Source organism: Sus scrofa, chromosome 2 (genome assembly GCF_000003025.6).
Source record: "Sus scrofa isolate TJ Tabasco breed Duroc chromosome 2, Sscrofa11.1, whole genome shotgun sequence".
NCBI classification, from domain to species: Eukaryota; Metazoa; Chordata; class Mammalia; order Artiodactyla; family Suidae; genus Sus; species Sus scrofa.
In genome coordinates, this window is record NC_010444.4 from 40,411,627 (window position 1) to 40,430,737 (window position 19,111).

At 41.1% G+C, this 19,111-nt stretch overlaps 1 pseudogene; it reads left to right on the plus strand.

The window, feature by feature from the left end:
* On the plus strand, positions 6,090-7,246 carry LOC100620205 (annotated as a pseudogene).

A 19,111-nucleotide genomic window follows, 5' to 3' on the forward strand; every position in this document is an offset into this window, starting at 1 on the left:
GGGTCCTCTGGAGTTGGTCAACAGGAGGAAGGCACCTCCCTTTCACTGCAGGTGTGCTTGCTGTCTCTGGGGAGAAGAACATGAAGGAAAGGGTTTGTTCATGAGCTGCCTTCTTTCCAAAGCCAGTGATGAGTTTTCCTTCTAGCTTCACCTTGGGGTGGACCATGCATGATATTCAGGAGTTTTCTTCAGGACAAGAGAAATATGAAAGTTCCCCATGGCACCTTTTGGGAGCTGTCATCCACAACTGTTTATTTATGTATGAATTCAATGAATATTACCTACTTGATAAAGCACTATGCTATTTCTAAATAGAGAAAACACCTTTAACATAAATCTCTGCTTAATAGCCTGTTTAACCAAGCTTGTCCATTCCATCCAGAAAATATATATGGATTGATGTCCAGGAAACACTGAGCCCCCAGAACCATTCACTGATTATCTAGTACACCTGGACACTACAGCACTGAGTCATCTGCTTCACTGGAGCCAAGGGGACTAAGCCAACCCTCTTTATACCAGTTACCTGAAGCTATATTTGGCCACCACCTGGAATTCAACAAGGTTGCTTAGTACTCCTTTTGTATGATGGTAAGGTATGTATTAGGCACCAATATTGTCAATGCACCAATGCTGGCAGTTGGATTTGTAGATGTAATTGCCTAATATCAAAACACAATGTAAATCAATGAAATATGAATATGGAGACAGAACTGTGTTTTAATGAAAATGAATATGAATGCTTAAAAGGGCAATAAAAGATAATCTTGAGATTATTGTCATTTAATTAAGTAGGAGCCTGACAAACATACAAGACTGAAATATTTAGCAATATTGAAAAATATCATCAAGGAGAATCCTATACAAATGATGTAAGAATCTCTGATAAATCCAAACTGTAGATTATAGACAATGCTGAATGGATGTGCTTTCTGCAAGAAAGAGTAGAACTACATTTTATAATCTATAGTCAAAGGAAAGTCCTTATACCGCCTTTATTTGGGTGAATGAATTCTGGGTTAAAATAAAATATTTATTTTACAAATGTATCCATTTTTATAATTCCCTTTAACAGATCATTGCAATTAACATATCTACTTCTACTCTTGAACATATCATTAAGCAGCCTTAATATATCATAGAAGAGTCACTCAGTCATTCTTCTGTTATTTCTATAAATAATAACTGAACATCTTCAATGTTCTAGCCCCTGTGCCAGGCACTGGAGATTCAAAGACAACATATTTATCTTCAAGGAACTCACAGTCTGGAAGGAAGGAGCCTAGTGCAGGACAGATTGCCACACAATGTGATCCATGCTATTCTAGAGTTATTTGGGAGTCAAGAGTGCTCAAAGGAGGGGTCATTTAAAAATTCTAAGTTGCTTCCATCCTGATGAAGAATATCATGTAAGGATAACTTGATCCCCTTGCTGTACAGTGGGAAAATAAAATAAAATAAATAAATAAATAAATAAATAAATAAATAAATAAATAAAATCCACTGGGGAAAAAAAAAAAAAGAAGAATATCACACCCAACTGCCCAGGTAAAGCCTGGTGATATGAATCCAGGTGGTTCCAATGATGAACAACATCCTCAGCAAAAGGTTCACAATTGATTAAATCACTAAACTCACTTTGCTGAACCTTCTAACAGCCTTTGGTCCACACTCTGACATCACACCAATGCACAATTCATTAAAATATTTTTCAAGTAGAAGACCACAGGCATTGAACCTCTACTTATTTCCACTACCCTAGGTTCCAGCAGAGGAAGTCCTTGCCTCTACCCAAGCCCATCTCTGCATCCACATATCCTGAGATATGCAGGAACATAGAACTTGCAAGTGCTAGACTGGAAAGAGCACTGGACCTGGAGTTAGGGAACCTAGATTTTCATGTAAATCCATGAGCAGCTTGGGTCACAAGCCCATCCTAGGCAACCCAAGCATATAGTGAGGGATTGCACCAGTCTGAGTTTTATGCCATTTATGGTTGGGTACCTGTCTTCAGAATAAGGCAGTATGATTTGACTTCACCATGGACATGACTGAAGGTAACTTCCGTTAAAAAGTCAGGCACACACTAATATATATAAAACAGAAAATTAACAAGGACCTATTGTCCAGCACAGGGACGTCTACTCAATGTTCTGTAATCATCTCCATGGGAACAAAGAATAGATATATGTATATACATAACTGAATCACTTTGCTATAAACCTGAAGCTAAAATGACATTGTAAGTCAACTATATACCACCGTAAAAAAAATTTCTTTAAAGAAAAAAGGATCACAAGGCAGGAGTGCTCTGAGCAATGAGCAATGTCTCTTGTGACCTTGAAGTCATAGAGGTTGGCATAAGTTTTGCAAAATTAGTTGGCGTCGATTCAACACTATTGTCAAGTTCAGAGACACCCATCAAGGTCACCCCAGGAGGACAGGACAAAAAAGGTCAGGGTCCTCTGACCCTCCTCCCTGGAATATGTCCAACCCTCCAGGGTCAGAAACCATAGCTAGAAACAACAGGAAGGTGGAACAAGGAGAAAGAGGAGGAAGGAAAGAGAGAAGCAGCAGAAATGCACACCCCCTGTGCTGCAGTCTTTTTTGCCTACAAAGGCCAAATTGGGAGCAAAGAAGTGGTTCATTGTTAAATTTGATGCTTTATTCCTCATATAAAAATTCAACTCTAAAATGTTTAATAACTTTGATATGGATGTTGGTTTAACAGTTGACAGCCGGAAAGCAGAAACTTTGCACCACTCAGCCATTCTAAGAGTTGACAGTCACCAGAAGTTTCCTACTTAAATTCTGCATGTCATCTTGTACCGCCTTAGGAATGTAGTATCTATAGTATATTTCTATTTAGAGCAAAAGTTCTATTTTTTTTTCTTTTAGGGCCACACCTATCGCATATGGAAGTTTTCAGGCTAGGGGTCAAATCCGAGCTACAGCAGCTGGCCTACACCACAGCCACAGCCAAGATAGATCCAAGCCATGTCTGCAACCTACACCACAGCTCACAGACAACACTGGACCCTTAACCCACTGAGCGAGGCCAAGGATCAAACCTGCATCTTCATAGATACTAGTCACTGTACCACAAAGGGAACTCCCCCAAAGTTCTATTTTAACATCCTGTTATACATGTGAGAGAATAATGCATGTCATTTTCAGAAGTTTTAAAGAGATCATTGAGAGAAGAGATGCAGGTTTGGGCCTCTAGTTTTACCTGTAACATTTTATTTATTCGTTTTTTTCAGGAGAGATGAGAAATAAATATGAAAAATTTTAATATATGCTTGGATATTTAAATATTTATCATAGTATCTCCTGGCTATACACTTGGTTTACAGACTTCCCTCCAGCACAACCCTGTCCTCATTCTGTGTCTTTGGTATCCACGTAAGTTGTCAATCCAACAAACTAACCTTTCAGTTTTTTAAACTTTTCATTCTGCACTAATTATAGACTAATAAGGAGCTGCAAAAATAGTACCCATCACCCATCACTGAGCCTCTGCCAATGGTGACATCCTTCATAAATAAAGTACATAAGCAAAACCAAGAAATTGACCATGGTATGAGAGAATTATCTACACTACAGTTCTCATTCAGATTTCACCTGCTTTGGCATATACTCATTTTTATGCCATTATGTATAATTCTAGGAATTTTATCACCTATATTGTATAACAACCACCACATTCAAGATATGAAATGTTTACTCACCACAAAAGGACCTCCTTCAGCTATTTATTGATAGTCACACCCACCTCGTCCCCCTTGCCAAGCCCCTAGAAACCAATGATTTGTTCCCCATCTCAAAAACTTTGTCATTTCAAAAATGTTCTATGAATGGAATGATACAAGATCCAGCCTTTTGAGTCATTGAGCTTAATGTCCTTAAGATCCACCCAAGTAGTTGTATGTACCAACAGCTTGCTTTTTACTTTTTAATTGCTATATAGTATTCCATGGTATACTTGGTTTCAATATTCAACCCCTGATTGGGGTTTTTTTTCTGTTATTTCTTCTAATTGCTTATTTTTGCAGCCAAAAACAGCTGATTTTTCACATAATAACGTGTGGCTCATCCACCTGTCCCAGTGCTCTCCGTGTCTGTGTGTATGCAGGACTCTCATCCCACACCTGCCATTCTCTCTTACACCTGCTCGACTTAGTCCTTCAGGCCACTCTTCCAATGCAACCCCCTTGACGAGAATGGCGAGGACTCCCAGCTGCTGATCCAAAGGCCAGTTTCTGACTACTCAGCTGCTACTGACATACTTACTAACCAATAATTCCATCACTTAGGATTCCCTGGACTCATCCTGCCCAGAAACTCACTCAGCAAAGCAAACTCTCTGAACGATCCTCCAGGAGAGAAAGCTGTAGGTTTATGCTGCACACACCCAGCCCCCACTTTACAACCCTCCCCCCTAGACATTCTCCAACTTCAAATTCCTCTTTCCAGTGGCACTCAGACCTCACCCTCACTTACTCTTCCTCCCTGCCTGCAGCTCAGTTCCAAATCCTACCCCCAGATAGTGCATCAAAATGATTCTAGGAGCTCAGCAAAGCCACGTGGCATCCTCACTTCAGAGGCACCTCAGTGGTCAGCGTAAGTTATTTGGGCACAAACACATCCTTCTCCCAAATACACACACAGCTCTCCACAAAAAGAATCAAAATTAATGAGATTTCCTGGAGCTCCCGTCGTGGCGCAGTGGTTAACGAATCCGACTAGGAACCATGAGGTTGCGGGTTCGGTCCCTGCCCTTGCTCAGTGGGTTAACGATCCGGCGTTGCCGTGAGCTGTGGTGTAGGTTGCAGACGCGGCTCGGATCCCACGTTGCTGTGGCTCCATATGCCGCAGGTGCAGCCCAAGAAATAGCAAAAAAAAAAAGACAAAAAAAAATTAATGAGATTTCCTTCACCTTCTTACACATGTGTGTCCTAATGCCTTTAACTGTGTTCTTTCAACCTTTTTTTTTTTTTTTTTTTTTTTGGTCTTTTTCTAGAGCTGCACCTGAGGCATATGGAGGTTCCCAGGCTAGGGGTCAAATCGGAGCTGTAGCCACCGGCCTACACCACAGCCACAGCAAGGCCAGATCCGAGCTGCATCTTCGACCTATACCACAGCTCACAGCAACGCCAGATCCTTAACCCACTGAGCAAGGCCAGGGATCGAACCCGCAACCTCATGGTTCCTAGTCCGATTTATTAACCACTGAGCCATGACGGGAACTCCTTTAACGTTTACTCCAAATCTTCCACTTTGGCCCCTATTCATTCATTCATTCATACACTGGGTGAATATTTATCGAGAACACACCATGTGTCACACACGGAGCTCAGCACCAGGGATGCGAAAAGTGTGCATCTTCACAGAGCTGACACACTGAGCCATGTCTAGCCCACCTGGCCTGGCCGCCTTCACACCTGTCCTAGCAAGAGATCACATTCCTCTCACGTCCCTAAGGCCTGGTCTTCTCTCCCCTCAGTGGGCGGACCACACTCAGTCATGAGGGTGGCCCGGGGTCATCTCTGTGTCTTCCTGACTTCATGCACCTGACAGGAAATTGCTGGCCCAGGACAGAGGTAATGCTCTGACCCATAGCTCTCTCCTGACTCTCAGATTCCATCCCAGACACGTACCTTCCTTCTCCAGGAAATTCTAGGGACAGGACACAACCTCTGGACTGTGAGTTCTGGTGGAGGGGGGCGGACTACAGAACACCCCCATGTCAGTAGAGGGTCTGTGTTGCAATAGAGAGTCCATGTTATCTGAGTCAGAGAGAACTGAGTTTGAATCCAGGTTCTAGGTCTCCAGGGCCATATGGACTTCTATAAGTATCTTAATCTCTACAAGCTTCCAGTTCCCTCCTCTGTAACATGGGGACAGTACTTCCCACGTAGCAAGGTGGCTGTGAACATCCGTGATCACACAGCAGGGTCTCATGTCTAGCCCATGTTCCCAGGGCCATCAGGGGAGGGTTTCTGAGCTTGGATCCAACTACCCCAGCCTGGGGTTTGGATCAAATTCTTACGAATGAATGGAAGTGACCATGCCTTTCCTAAATGTGATGTGAATACACTTACCTGCCCTTGCTGGTAGGTATCATCTCCCTGGGAGGCCTGGCAGGAAATGCCATTGTGCTGTGGCTCCTGGGCTTCTGCCTACGCAAGAATGCCTTCTCCATGTACATCCTCAACCTGGCAGCAGCCAACTTCCTCTCCCTCTGCTTCCACACTATAGGTTCCCTGGTGGAGCCCATCATTTCCCGCTACTCCATCTTCATCTCCATCCCCATCTTTCTCAACCTTGTGTCCATCTTTGCCTACCTCTCAGGCCTGAGCTTTCTCAGCACCATTAACCCCAAGTGCTACCTGCGCATCCTGTGCCCCATCTGGTACTGCTGCTGCCCAAGACAAAAGTCAGCTGTCATGCGTGCCCTGCTCTGGGTCCTGTCTCTGCTGATGAGCTTCCTGGAAGGGAATTACTGTGGCCTCCTGCTTAGGGATGTTGACTGTGATTGGTGCCCAATATTTGATTTCATCAATGGGCTGGGTGGCTGCTTTTCTTATTAGTGGGTCTTGCTAGGTCCAGCCAGGCTCTGCTGGCCAGGATCCTCTGGAAGTCTCAGCAATTGCAGCTGACCAGGCTCTACATGGTCATCCTTGCTGGTCTTCCTCTTCTGTGGCCTGCCCTTTGGCATACAAAGATTTCTGCTGCGCTGGCTTCAAGAGGATTCCCATATGTTATTCTATTATTTTAGGATAGGGTTGGTCCTGTCTACTGTTAACAGCAGTGCCAACCCCATCTCATTTGCTTTTCGGTTGGCTCCTTTAGGCATCAGAGGCAGCAGCAGCTGATCCTCAAGTTGGTTCTCCAGAGGGCTCTGGAGAATATAAGTGAGATGAAGAAAAGAGGAAAAAGCCTTTAGGAAACCAGGAAGGTTTCAGAAGTAGTTTCATGTGGTGATTCTGTATCAACCAGGATTTAGTTAAGTAAGTAGTGCTTACAGAAGATTCTCTACATAATTGTGTAAAAAATGTGTGTGTGTGTATGGCTACACAATTGTAAGTTCTGGTTAAACTGTCTCTGTAAAGCTGTTGTCTATTTATCTGATGCTAGAGCTTGAAGCCTGCAATACAGTCTATACGCCAGCAGCATGAGCTAAAACCCATGAGAATCAACCAGAACTCATGTCAGTCCTCTCAGCACCTGCAATTTTTTTTTTTTTTTTTTTTTTTTTTTTTTTTAGAGTCACAGGTATAGCATATGGAAGTTCCCAGGCTAGGGGTTGAATCAGAGCTACAGCTGCCAGCCCATGCCACAGCCACAGCAATGCGGGATCCAAGCCACACCTGCAGCCTACACCACAGTTCACAGCAATGTCAGATCCTTTAACCCACTGAGCAAGGCCAGGTATCGAACCCACATCTTCATGGATACTAGTCAGATTTGTTTCTACTGCTCCACCATGGGAACTCCCAGCACCTGCAATTTTGATGATGATGTACAAGATAAGTTGACTCCTTCATCATGGAGCTAACCACACACCTGGTCCAGGAGCCAGAGAAGCAGAAGGAGTATCCAAGAGAAGGTGGAACAGACCCAGCTGCTGCCTCATACAAATGAGATGAGCCAACATAGAAGCAACAATGCTCATGAACATCCTGGTGCCCCAGCATCAACTGTCCACAGATAAAACCCATATGGCAGCTGCTTCCTCTCCAACCACTAAATCTTGTGCAAACTGTCTCTTGATGTACATCCTAACAAGAAACATCATGGAAGAGAGTTCTGGGAAATGTAGTTCAGCTTAGCCAAGCAGACATTTTCAAACCCACCACAACCTACCCCTTGTTACATTGGCATTCATAACCACCTCCCTAAACCATAGTTAATTCCAAATAAAGATAATAAAGCAAAGACAAGCTTCTTCCTAACATGATATACCTACACAATACCTGAAATATACTAACGTTTTCCCTAAAATAAGATACATCTTTTCATGTGCTATTGACCATGTATTTCTCTTTTTTGGAGTGTCTTTTCTAGTCTGCTATTCATTTATATTAGGTTTTTTTTTTTTTGTCTCTTTACATTGATTTGTTCAAGTTCTTTATATACTCTAAATAAAATGCTTTGTCAGAATCTTGTATTTTTGGAGTTCCCATTGTGGGTCAGTGGTAACGAACCTGACTAGCATCCTTGAGGATGCAGGTTCAATCCCTGGCCTTGCTCAAAGGGTTAAGGATCCTGCTTTGCTGTGAGCTGTGGTGCAGGTCACAGATGCGGCTTGGATTTGGCATTGCTATGGTTGTGGTATAGGCTGGCAGCTGCAACTCTGATTTGACCTCTAGCCTGGGAACTTCCATATGCCATGGTGCAGCCTTTAAAAAAAATAAAAATTAAAAACTAAAAAAAACTTAAAAATAGAATTATGTGCCTTTCCCCAGTCTGGAATTTGCCTGTATTTTTTGTTTTTGCTTTTTAGGGCTGCACCCATGGCATATGGAAATTACCAGGCTAGGTGTCAAATCAGAGCTACAGCTGCCAGCCTATGTCACAGCCACAGCAATGCAAGATCTTACACCACAGCTCATGGCAACGCTGGATCCCCAAACCACTGAGCAAGACCAGGGATTGAACCCACATCTGCATGGGTACTAGCCGGATTCATTTCCACTGCGCCACAACAGGAATTCCTGCCTATTTATTTTTAAAATATCTTTTGATGGTCAGTGATTTTTTTTTCATGATATCTAATTTATCAATTTTTATCTTTTATGTTAAGCACTTTATGTGCCAAGAAATCTTTGCCTACTCCCAAGGAAACAAAGGTATTCTCCAGTGCTTTCTTCTAACAGTATTATAATTTTTGCTTTTACATTAGATGTGGGGAGTTCCCATCGTGGCGCAGTGGTTAATGAATCTGACTAGGAACCATGAGGTTGCGGATTCGGTCCCTGCCCTTGCTCAGTGGGTTGACGATCCGGCATTGCCGTGAGCTGTAGTGTAGGTTGCAGATGCGGCTCGGATCCCACGTTGCTGTGGCTCTGGTGTAGGCCGGTGGCTACAGCTCCGATTGGACCCCTAGCCTGGGAACCTCCATATGCCGTGGGAGTGGCCCAAGAAATAGCAAAAAGACAACAACAACAAAAAAAGTACATTAGATGTGGGATTCATTTCAAATTAATTGCTGTGCATAGTTTGAGGCAGGTGCCAAGGTTCCTTTTTTCCCATCAGTTAACCAGCTGCTCCAACACTACTTGTTGAAAAGACATCCCCCCCGCCCCCCACTCATTTAACTATTTAGCCCCTCTGTCAAAAACTATACTTAGAAGTATAGACATATTTTCAGACCTTCTGACATGTTCTGTTAGTCTATTCCAGGAGACAGCAGACTATAATCTATGTGCCAAATCCAGCTCAGTTCCCTTTTTGTAAATAAAGTTTCATTGGAACATAACGTTACCAATTCATTTACACATTACCTGTGGCTACTTTTGCACTAAAAAAGCAAAGTTGAGTAGTTGTGATAAAGATATAAGGCCTCAAAGACTAAAACATTTACTATCTAGCCCTTTCCAAAATAAGTTTGCTGATTTCTGATCCACTTTTAAACCAACACCCACTGTTCTGATGACTGTAAGTCAGTACTTGGTAGTGTATAATTGATTTTTGGGAGGAGGGTATTTTAGCTACCTAAGTCTTTTGCATATAAAGTTTAGAATAAACTACTAGATTGCTACAAAAATCCTGATGGGATTTTGATTGTGTTGAATTAATTAATTTGGGCATAATTGACATCTTAGAATAAAGAGTGTTCAAATTCTTAAACATTGTATATTTTGCTATTTATTTGGATCTTCCTTAATTTTTCTCAGCAACTTTTTGTAGTTTCTATCATATAAGCCTCACAGACCTTTTATTTAAAAGTTATGATTTATTTTTATTATTAAATTTTGTTTTCTGATGCTACTACATGATTTTTTTAAATTGTTTCTTTATATATATATATATACATTTTTCTACACCATAGTGACCCAGTTACACTTACATGTATACATTCTTTTTTCTCACATTATCATGCCCAATCATAAGTAACTAGACAGAGTTCCTGGTGCTACACAGCAGGATCTCATTGCTAAACCATCCTGAAGGCAACATTCTGCAACTATTTACCACAAGCACCCAGTCCCTCCCACTCCCTGCCCTTCCCCCTTGGCAACCACAAGTCTATTCTCCAAGTCCATGATTTTCATTTCTGTGGAAAGGTTCCTTTGTTCCTTATATTCCAGATATGTGATATCATATGGTATCTGTCTTTCTCTTTCTAACTTAGTTCACTCAGTACGAGAGTCTCTAGTTCCACCCATATTGCTGCAAATGGCATTATTTTGTTCTTTTTTATGGCTGAGTAATATTCCATTGTGTATATATACCACATCTTCCTAATCCAATCATCTGCTAGTGGACATTTGTGTTGATTCCATGTCTTGGCTGCTGTGAATAGTGCTGCAATCAACATGTGGGTGCATGTGTCTTTTTTAAGGAGAGTTTTGTCTGGATATATGCCCAAGAGTAGGATTGCTGGGTCATATGGTAGTTCTATGTATAGTTTCCTAGGTACCTCCATACTGTTCTCCATAGTGGTTGTATCAGCTTACATTCCCACCAACAGTGCAGGAGGGTTCCCTTTTCTCCACACCCCCTCCAGCATTTGTTATTTGTGGACTTCTTAATGATGGCCATTCTGACTGGTGTGAGGTAGTATCTCATGGTAGCTTTGATTTGCATTTCTCTAATAATCAGTGATGTTGAGCATTGTTTCAAGTGCTTGTTGTGCCATACATATGATATTTTCTACTTTACTTTTCTGATTGTTCATTGCTAGAATATAGAAATCCTACTGAGAGCAGAATGGTAGACTAGGAGGCTCCCGACTTTGCCTCCTCCCGCAGAGGATCAGTTTCCTCTGAGAGAAACCAGAAATGAGTTGAGTGACTCCTACATATCAGGAAACTGAGAAAATGTGAAGAATTTATTTTTGCTCATGAAGAAGAAAAGAAAAAGAGAAGAAAGATGAGGAGAGCTAGAAAGGTGGCAGATGGCTGGCTGGGTACGAGGAAGGGCAAAGGGCTGATGAGAAAGTTCTAATAAGGGGGGCTGGAAGGATACTTTAGGACAAAAATTTTCATATTTATACACAGACTGTTTGTTTATGTGATATAACATACGGCCTCTTCCCATGACTTCATATCTTCAAAGACGTCTACACCACACTAACAACTAAGGTAGGTAGGTTTGTAGGGGGAGAGGAAAGTTGTGTTTATGCATGTGCTGGGGGGAGGTATGTAGGTAAATCAAGTTACATGAATTTCCCTCTGGGAAGATACACTAGAGAGAAAAAAAGAGATCGGCTATAAAGCAGAGCCTAGAAACACAGATGACGAGACCCCCCAGATGACATCTGGGTTGTCCATGGCAGTGGAAGTTAAACACAGGGCAAAAAAGAAAAGAAAGACACTCAGGGTTAGAGACAAAGTGGTGCCAGAAATGAGACCGAAGAGCCATGCATGCAAATGCTTTAGGGCCATTCATCCAACATGAGGACCAAAGTCTTGTCAATCACACATTCATGAGAACCTGCAGCTGCTCCTGCAGGAAGCCCAGGTCCACATGCGGACCCACCAGCCCTGCAGGGAAAACCTGCAGCTGCTCTGGCAGCAGCCCCAGACACTGATGTGCTTTTACCTCCACTGGAGGGAAATGTTGCACTCGCTCCCGAAGGAGACCAAGGACCAGAGGAGAATTCAGCAGCCCTGCAGGGAGAGCCTGCACTGACTGCTCCAGCACCCGCATTCTAGGTCCTGCGCTGGTTCTTGCAAGAACCCAGGGCTAATTTCTAAAACCACATTCCCCAAGATTACCTCCGCCCCTGCAAGTGCCCTTCCCATAAGCTCCCCAAAAACCCCAATCCACCTGCTCCCACTCCCGAAATTTACTCTCCTTCCCCTCTTGTGATTTGTCTTTGGATTTTTTCTCATTTTCTGATCCTCTTCCATATTATTTATGGTAAACTTTAAGAATAAAATTAGAAAGTTGAAAAATAAAAATTAAAACATAAAGTAATTATTGACAGGGAGGAGCTTACTATTGCTAAAAAAAAAAAAATCACACATTCATGACACATAAATAGGCCAACTTCCCAGGAGCACCTCAATTGTACTTTGTACCAAGATCATGGTATACTTTGCCTCCAGGACACTCTTATAACTAAACATTTGCAACCACATCCTAACAGAAAACACAAACATGAGCTCCTACAATGACTTCTGACACCGACGATCCAGTTAGATCAGACCTCATGGATGACGGGCACCATCTGCAAAAAAAAACTGCCCTCAACTCAGATACCAGCCACCAGTTCAGGAGAGCCCTGGCCATCCTCACATCTGGGCACCTGGCTAGAAATCCAGTGGTTTGCTCTATCCCCTCAGGTTCAGTAATTCTCCAGAATAACTCACAAAACTCAGGAAAGCACTGTGCTAATGATTACATTTTGTTATAGCAAAAGGATACAAATGAGAACCAGCCAAAAGGAGAGGCACATAATGGGAGCTTCTGTCACCCTCAGGAATGTGTCACCATCCTGGCACACCAGTGGGTGATAATATACAGAGTACTGCCAAGTAAGGAAGTTCACTTGAGCTTCTGTAACCAGAGTTGTTATTAGAGCTACATTATACAGGCGGGATTATTTGACTCATTGGCCATCTGGTTGAACTTAATCCCCAGGTCCCTCCCCCGCCCAGGCCTCAAAGCCCCAACCCTCTAATCACATGGCTGGTCCTTCTGGCCTGACCAGCACCAATCCTGAGTCATCTAGTTAGCCTAAATTATCTAGGGTTCACTCATGACCATAAACTATCAAATATGGCCTGAAAGACCCACTATGAGTAATAAACTCCTATCACTTTGGAAATTCCAAGCGTTTAGATGCTGCCTCCCAGGAGACAGGAACAAGGTCAGCCAAATTCTTTATTACACAGCCTCTCATTGGTTACTTCTAACAACAGCTCTCAATCTAGAATGTTGGCACCAAACCAAAGCACAAATCAGAAAAAAAAAAAAATCATTCTCAGTGGAGAACGGCAATGGGCTGTTTTTGCTGTAACAACTGGAGCCCAGCTCCAGAACAGCATCTGGAAGGTGAAACGGGAAGAGGATCCAAGATTAGCTGAGTGGAGAATCCACTAAGATCAAATATTGGCTATAAAGGTAGGGGAATTTTTGGTTTTTAAAAATGTGTTGCAATATAGTTGACTTAGAAAGTTGTGTTAATTTCACGCACACAGCAAAGTAAATCAGTTATACATATACGTATATCCATTCCTTTTCAGATTATTTTCCCATATAGGTTACTACAGTGTTGAGCAAATTTCCCTGTGCTATATACATTAGGTCCTTGATTTTATATAATAGTGTGTGTATATATCAATCTATTTTATATAATAGTGTGTGTATATATCAATCCCAACTCCCTCATTTATCCCTCCAACCCCACCACGTTTCCCCTTTAGTAAATATAAGCTATTTTATATAATAGTGTGTGTATATATCAATCCCAACCCCCTCATTTATCCCTCCAACCCCCACCACGTTTCCCCTTTAGTAAATATAAGCTTGGTTTTGAAGTCTTTGAGTCTGTTTCTGTTTTGTAAATTCTATTGTATAATTTTTATTAGATTCCACATATTAGTGATCTCCTATGATATTTATCTTTGTCTGACTTACTTTACTTAGTATGATAATGTTTAGGTCCATCCATGTTGCCACAAATGGCATTATTTCATGCTTTTTATGGCTGAGTAATATTCCATTGCATATATGTAAAAGGTAGGGGATTAAGAGGTACAAACTATTATGTATACAATACAAGGATATATTGTATAACATAGGGAAGGTAGCCAATATTGTATAATAACTATAAATGGAGTATAAACTTTAAAAATTGTGCACTGCTGTATTATACATCAACTATATTTCAATTTAAACAATCAAATATTGGCCCCTCATACATCAGCTCTTTGTGTAAACTTGGGTTCACCCTTCCTCTCTCTGGCTTCAGCATTCCCTTCCACCAAAGGAGGGGCTCAGGTGACAGACCCCACCCACACTCTTCCCACTCAGGGATTTGAAGGTTCTATGCTTTCAGTGCTGGCAGAGATTCAGATCTTAGAATATGTTGGCAGCTTAGACCTTCTGTCCCTTTGCCTGGCATCCAAGGAGTCAGATTTCTTCTTGTTTGTTCTCCACTCAACTCAAGACAGTCCCTTCCTTACATATACACTCTGGTTGTTGGGTGTAATTTTCTTTCTGGGTGGTTTCTCTTGGTTCTAGGTTATTATCTGCAAGGTCAGGCTGGATTGTGAATAAAGCTTCACACTCAGGATGCCACTGAAAGTCTCCTTGGTCTGGTCTCCCCAGCTTCCCCGATCTTAATTTCCCAAGTGATTATAGCCTCCTGTCACTAAATCCAGACCTCAGCGCACCCAGCTGTGACCTGTAATATTTAATCTTCTTCCCTCACCTCTACCTCAAACTAAATTTAATCTGTCTTCATCCTTTATTCTAGTGCAGGAATCAATAAACATTTTCTATAAATGGCCAGACAGAAAACATTTTAGGCTTTGTGGGCCATAGAGTCTGTGCTGAAATTACTCAACTCTGCCATTACAGCATGAAAGCAACCACAGACAACACCTAAGCAAAGGGGTGTGGCTGTGTTCCAATAAAACTTTATTTACAAACACAGCCATGGGCTGGATCTGACCTCCAGGCTGTGGTTTGCCTGCCACTGCTTTAGTGAAGCAGCTTCTTGAGGATCATGGAATGTGTATTTATTTGGGGAGAAATAATGATAACATTTACCAGTTAGTCAGTTGAATCAAATGCTTCATCTCACTGAATCGTCACAATCACACTGAGAAATGAGCGATAGGAACTAGATAAGGCCTTGAGCTCTATTACCAGGTTGGTATGAGTGAAAACTGTGAATACAAGGTCCAGGAGCCAGAGGACAAGGGTACAGCTGGCATCTGGACTAATAATAACAGATAACAGGAATTCCTCTCGTAGCTCAGCGATAATGAACCCAACTAGTATCCATGAGGATGCAGATTCAATCCCTGGCCTGGCTCAGTGGGTTGAAGATTTGGTGTTGCCATGAGCTGTGGTGTAGGTTGCAGATGCAGCTCGGATCCCCCAAGTTGCTGTGGCTGTGGCTAGGCTCACAGCTGTAGCTCTGACTGGACCCCTAGCCTGAGAACTTCCATATGCTGCAGATGCAGCCCTAAAAAGGCAAAATAATAATGATAATAATAATAATAATAGCAGACAACAAAGATCATGCACCTAATATGCGCCAGGTACTAGATACACTGTTCTCATTTCATGCCCATAATTATACTAAGAGATGAGAGCTAACACTATCCTTTCTTTTCAGACAAAACTAAGGCACAAAGTATTAACTGAGGTCCCACAGCTTTAGTTAAGAGCCCAGATTTATTCCCAGTCAGCCTATCTGCAGAATCTCCAACAGTCAGCATTATGCTCTCCTACTTCCCCACCTGCCCTTGGGGTGGACACATAAATGAAAAAACATTAAAATTTCTAGTCCACAATAAAACAAAACAGACGGCCAAAAGTTATATGGTGTGTACATATTTGAGTGTATATGTGAGTGTCTGTGAGCACATGGATGAGGGCAGGAGGCGGGGAGGGAAGATGTTGAACCTGTCAAAAGGTATATTTCAGACACAGCTAGAAATAGAACATAGATGTCAGAAGTCAACAGTGCCTTTGACAGGCTCATCAACAGACTTGACACATGAGAGCAAAGAATCTGACTTGGAAGATGGGTCAATAGAAATTCCCCAAACTGAAGCACAAAGAAGTAAGAGAGTGAAAAGCAAAGCAGAACTTTCACGAGTTGGAGGATAGTATCAAATAGTCCAAACGCACACACCTAGAGTCTGATTCAGAGAGGGACAACAACCAAATCAATATTTAAAGAGATGACTGCTGAGACTTTTCCAAAAATAAAGACGTCAAAGCTAAGATCCCAGAAGCTGGCAGAACCCCAATCAGAATAAATAAATAAATTTTAAAACACCTAGAGCTCTCACACTGTCTTAGCTTGGGCTGCCATAATGTAATACCACAGACTGGGTGACTTCAACAACAAAACTTTATTTCTTAGTTCTGGAGGCTGGGAAGTCCAAGAGCAAGTTGCTGGCTGATTCAGTTCTTAGTGGGGGCTCTCTTCCTGGTTTCCAGAGAGCTATCGTCTCACTGTGTCCACACAGGACCTTTCCTTAGCACATGCATGGGGACAGAGATCTCTTTTCTATAAGGTCACCAATTCTTTCAGATTAAGACACCCCCACCCCACCCCTATGACCTCATTTAACCTGAATTGCCTCCTAAAAGCCCTATTTCCAAATATAATCACCTTGGAGGTTAGGACTTCAAGACCTCAACTTATGAATTCCGGGAACGCAATTCAATCCTTAACACCTACTATGCTGAAAAATTAACTCTTTTTTTTTTTTTGCCTTTTTTTTTTTTTTTTTTTTTTAGGGCTGCACCCTCAGCATATGAAGGTTCCCAGGCTAGGGGTCGAATCAGAGCTGCCAGCCTATGCCATAGCCACAGCAACATGGGATCTAAGCCACTTGGGCAACCTACACCACAGCTCACAGTCATGCCAGATCCTTAACCCTCTGAGTGAGGCCAGGGGTCGAACCTGCATCCTCAGGGATCCTAGTCAGGTTTGTTAACCATTTGCGCCATGAAGAGAATTCCACTGAAAATCAAACTCTTGAAAGCAACCAGGGAATACACAAAGATTAAAGAGAGAGAAACAAAACCAAAGGTAAAATTTGCAAGACCTCTCCTCAGAAATTGAGGGCCAGCAGACAATGGAGTGACACTTTTAAAGGACTGAATTTCTTTTTCATGACAACCCTGAATTTTATATCCAAAAACATCCTTCAAAGAAGAAAGTAAAGACTTTTTGGAACAACTGAAAGCTTAAATAATGCATTGCCAACTGATTTGCACTACAAGATATATCAGAGTTCATAGGACACTAAATGGAAATTTTGACCTAAAGAGATGAAGAGTACTAGAAATGGTAAAAACGAAAGTAAATGTAAGAGGTGTTTTTAATGTTTAATCACTGTTTAAATTAATCAATATAATTATCATATTAACAGATTAGAGGAAAAAAATCATATAATCATCTTAATGCAAAAAGCATCCCTGGCCCAGGAATTCCATATGCCATGGGGCGGCCAAAAAGAGGGAAAAAAAATTGGGCAAAACTCAAAATTCAATGCCCTTCATAATAATAATATACATATAATAATAATAATAAATATATTATAATAATATATAATGTATATAATAAATTATATTACAATAATTAATATACTATAATTATTAATCATTACATTAATATATTATAATATCATATGATGATATAATGTAGTTATAATTAATAATAAAATATATAAACATAATACCAGTAATAGAATATAACATACAAATCTGATAAAGGGCATTTATGTGAAATCTACAGCTAACATTATACTTTGTGGTGATATAGTGAATGAATTTTTACTTCTAATTTCAGGAAGAAGACAAATACATCCACATTCATGACTGTTATTCAACAATATTCTGAAGATCCTAGCCAGTGAAATAAGGGGAGAAAATAAATGAAGAGCATACAAACAGAAAGGAAGAATTAAAGTTCTCTTTAATACAGACAATGTGACTATTTAGGTAGAAAGTCCTAAGAAAACTCCAATAGGTTACCAGATTTCAAAACTGATTTTAGTAAGGTAACACGCTGTATGATCAAAGAGAAAAAAATCAATTGTATTTCCATATTCTAGCAATGAACAACTGGAAAATGAAATTAAAATACAATGCCATTCTCTTATACATTGACACTCAGAAAAAAAAAGTGTAGCAGTTTCTTAATAAACTAAGTATACCTTTATCTCACAACCCAGTAATTTCACTCTTGCGGATTTACTCTATAAAAATTAAAACTATGGCTGTACAAAAACATGTACACAATCAATTTATAACAGCCAAAACCTAGAAACAACCCAAATGTCCTTTAGTGAGTGAATGGTTAGACAAACCATAGTACATCTATACTCAGAGATAAAAAGAATGAACTCTTGATAGACATAACAATTTGGATTGGGAGTTCCCGTCGTGGTTCAGTGGTTAACGAATCTGACTAGGAACCATGAGGTTGCGGGTTTGATCCCTGGCCTTGCTCAGTGGGTTAAGGATCCGACATTGCCGTGAACTGTGGTGTAGGTCGTAGATGCGGTTCGGATTCTGCGTTGCTGTGGCTGTGGCGTAGGCCAGTGGCTACAGTTCCGATTAAACCCCTAGCCTGGGAACCTCTGTATACCGCAAGTGTGGCCCTAGAAAATACAACAACAACAACAAAAAAAAACAATTTGGATTGATCCCAACATGTTTATACCGAATAAAAATGCCCATCTCAAGGAGTGTTATGGTTTCCTGTCTTACAATTAGATCTTCAATCTACTTTGAGTTTATTTTTGTATAGAATGTGAAAGAATGTTTAATTTCATTGTTTTACATGTAGCTGTCTAGTTTTCCCAGCACCACTTATTAAAGAGATTGTCTTTTCTTCGTTGTATATTCTTCTCTCCTTTGTCATATATCAATCGACCATAAGTGCCCAGGTTTATTTCTGGGCTCTCTATTCCATTGATCTATGTGTTTGTGTGTGTGTGTCAGTACTATACTGTTTTGATTACTATAGCTTTGTGGTATAGTCTTAAGTCAGAGAGTGTGATTCCTCCAGCTCTATTCTTCTTTCTTAAATTGTTTTGACTCTAGACTTTTCTGTGTTTCCATAGAAATTTTTTCTTTTTTTTTTTTTTTTTTTTTTTTTTTTTTTTGCTATTTCTTGGACTGCTCCCATGGCGTAGAGAGGTTCCCAGGCTAGGGGTCTAATCAGAGCTGTAGCCAC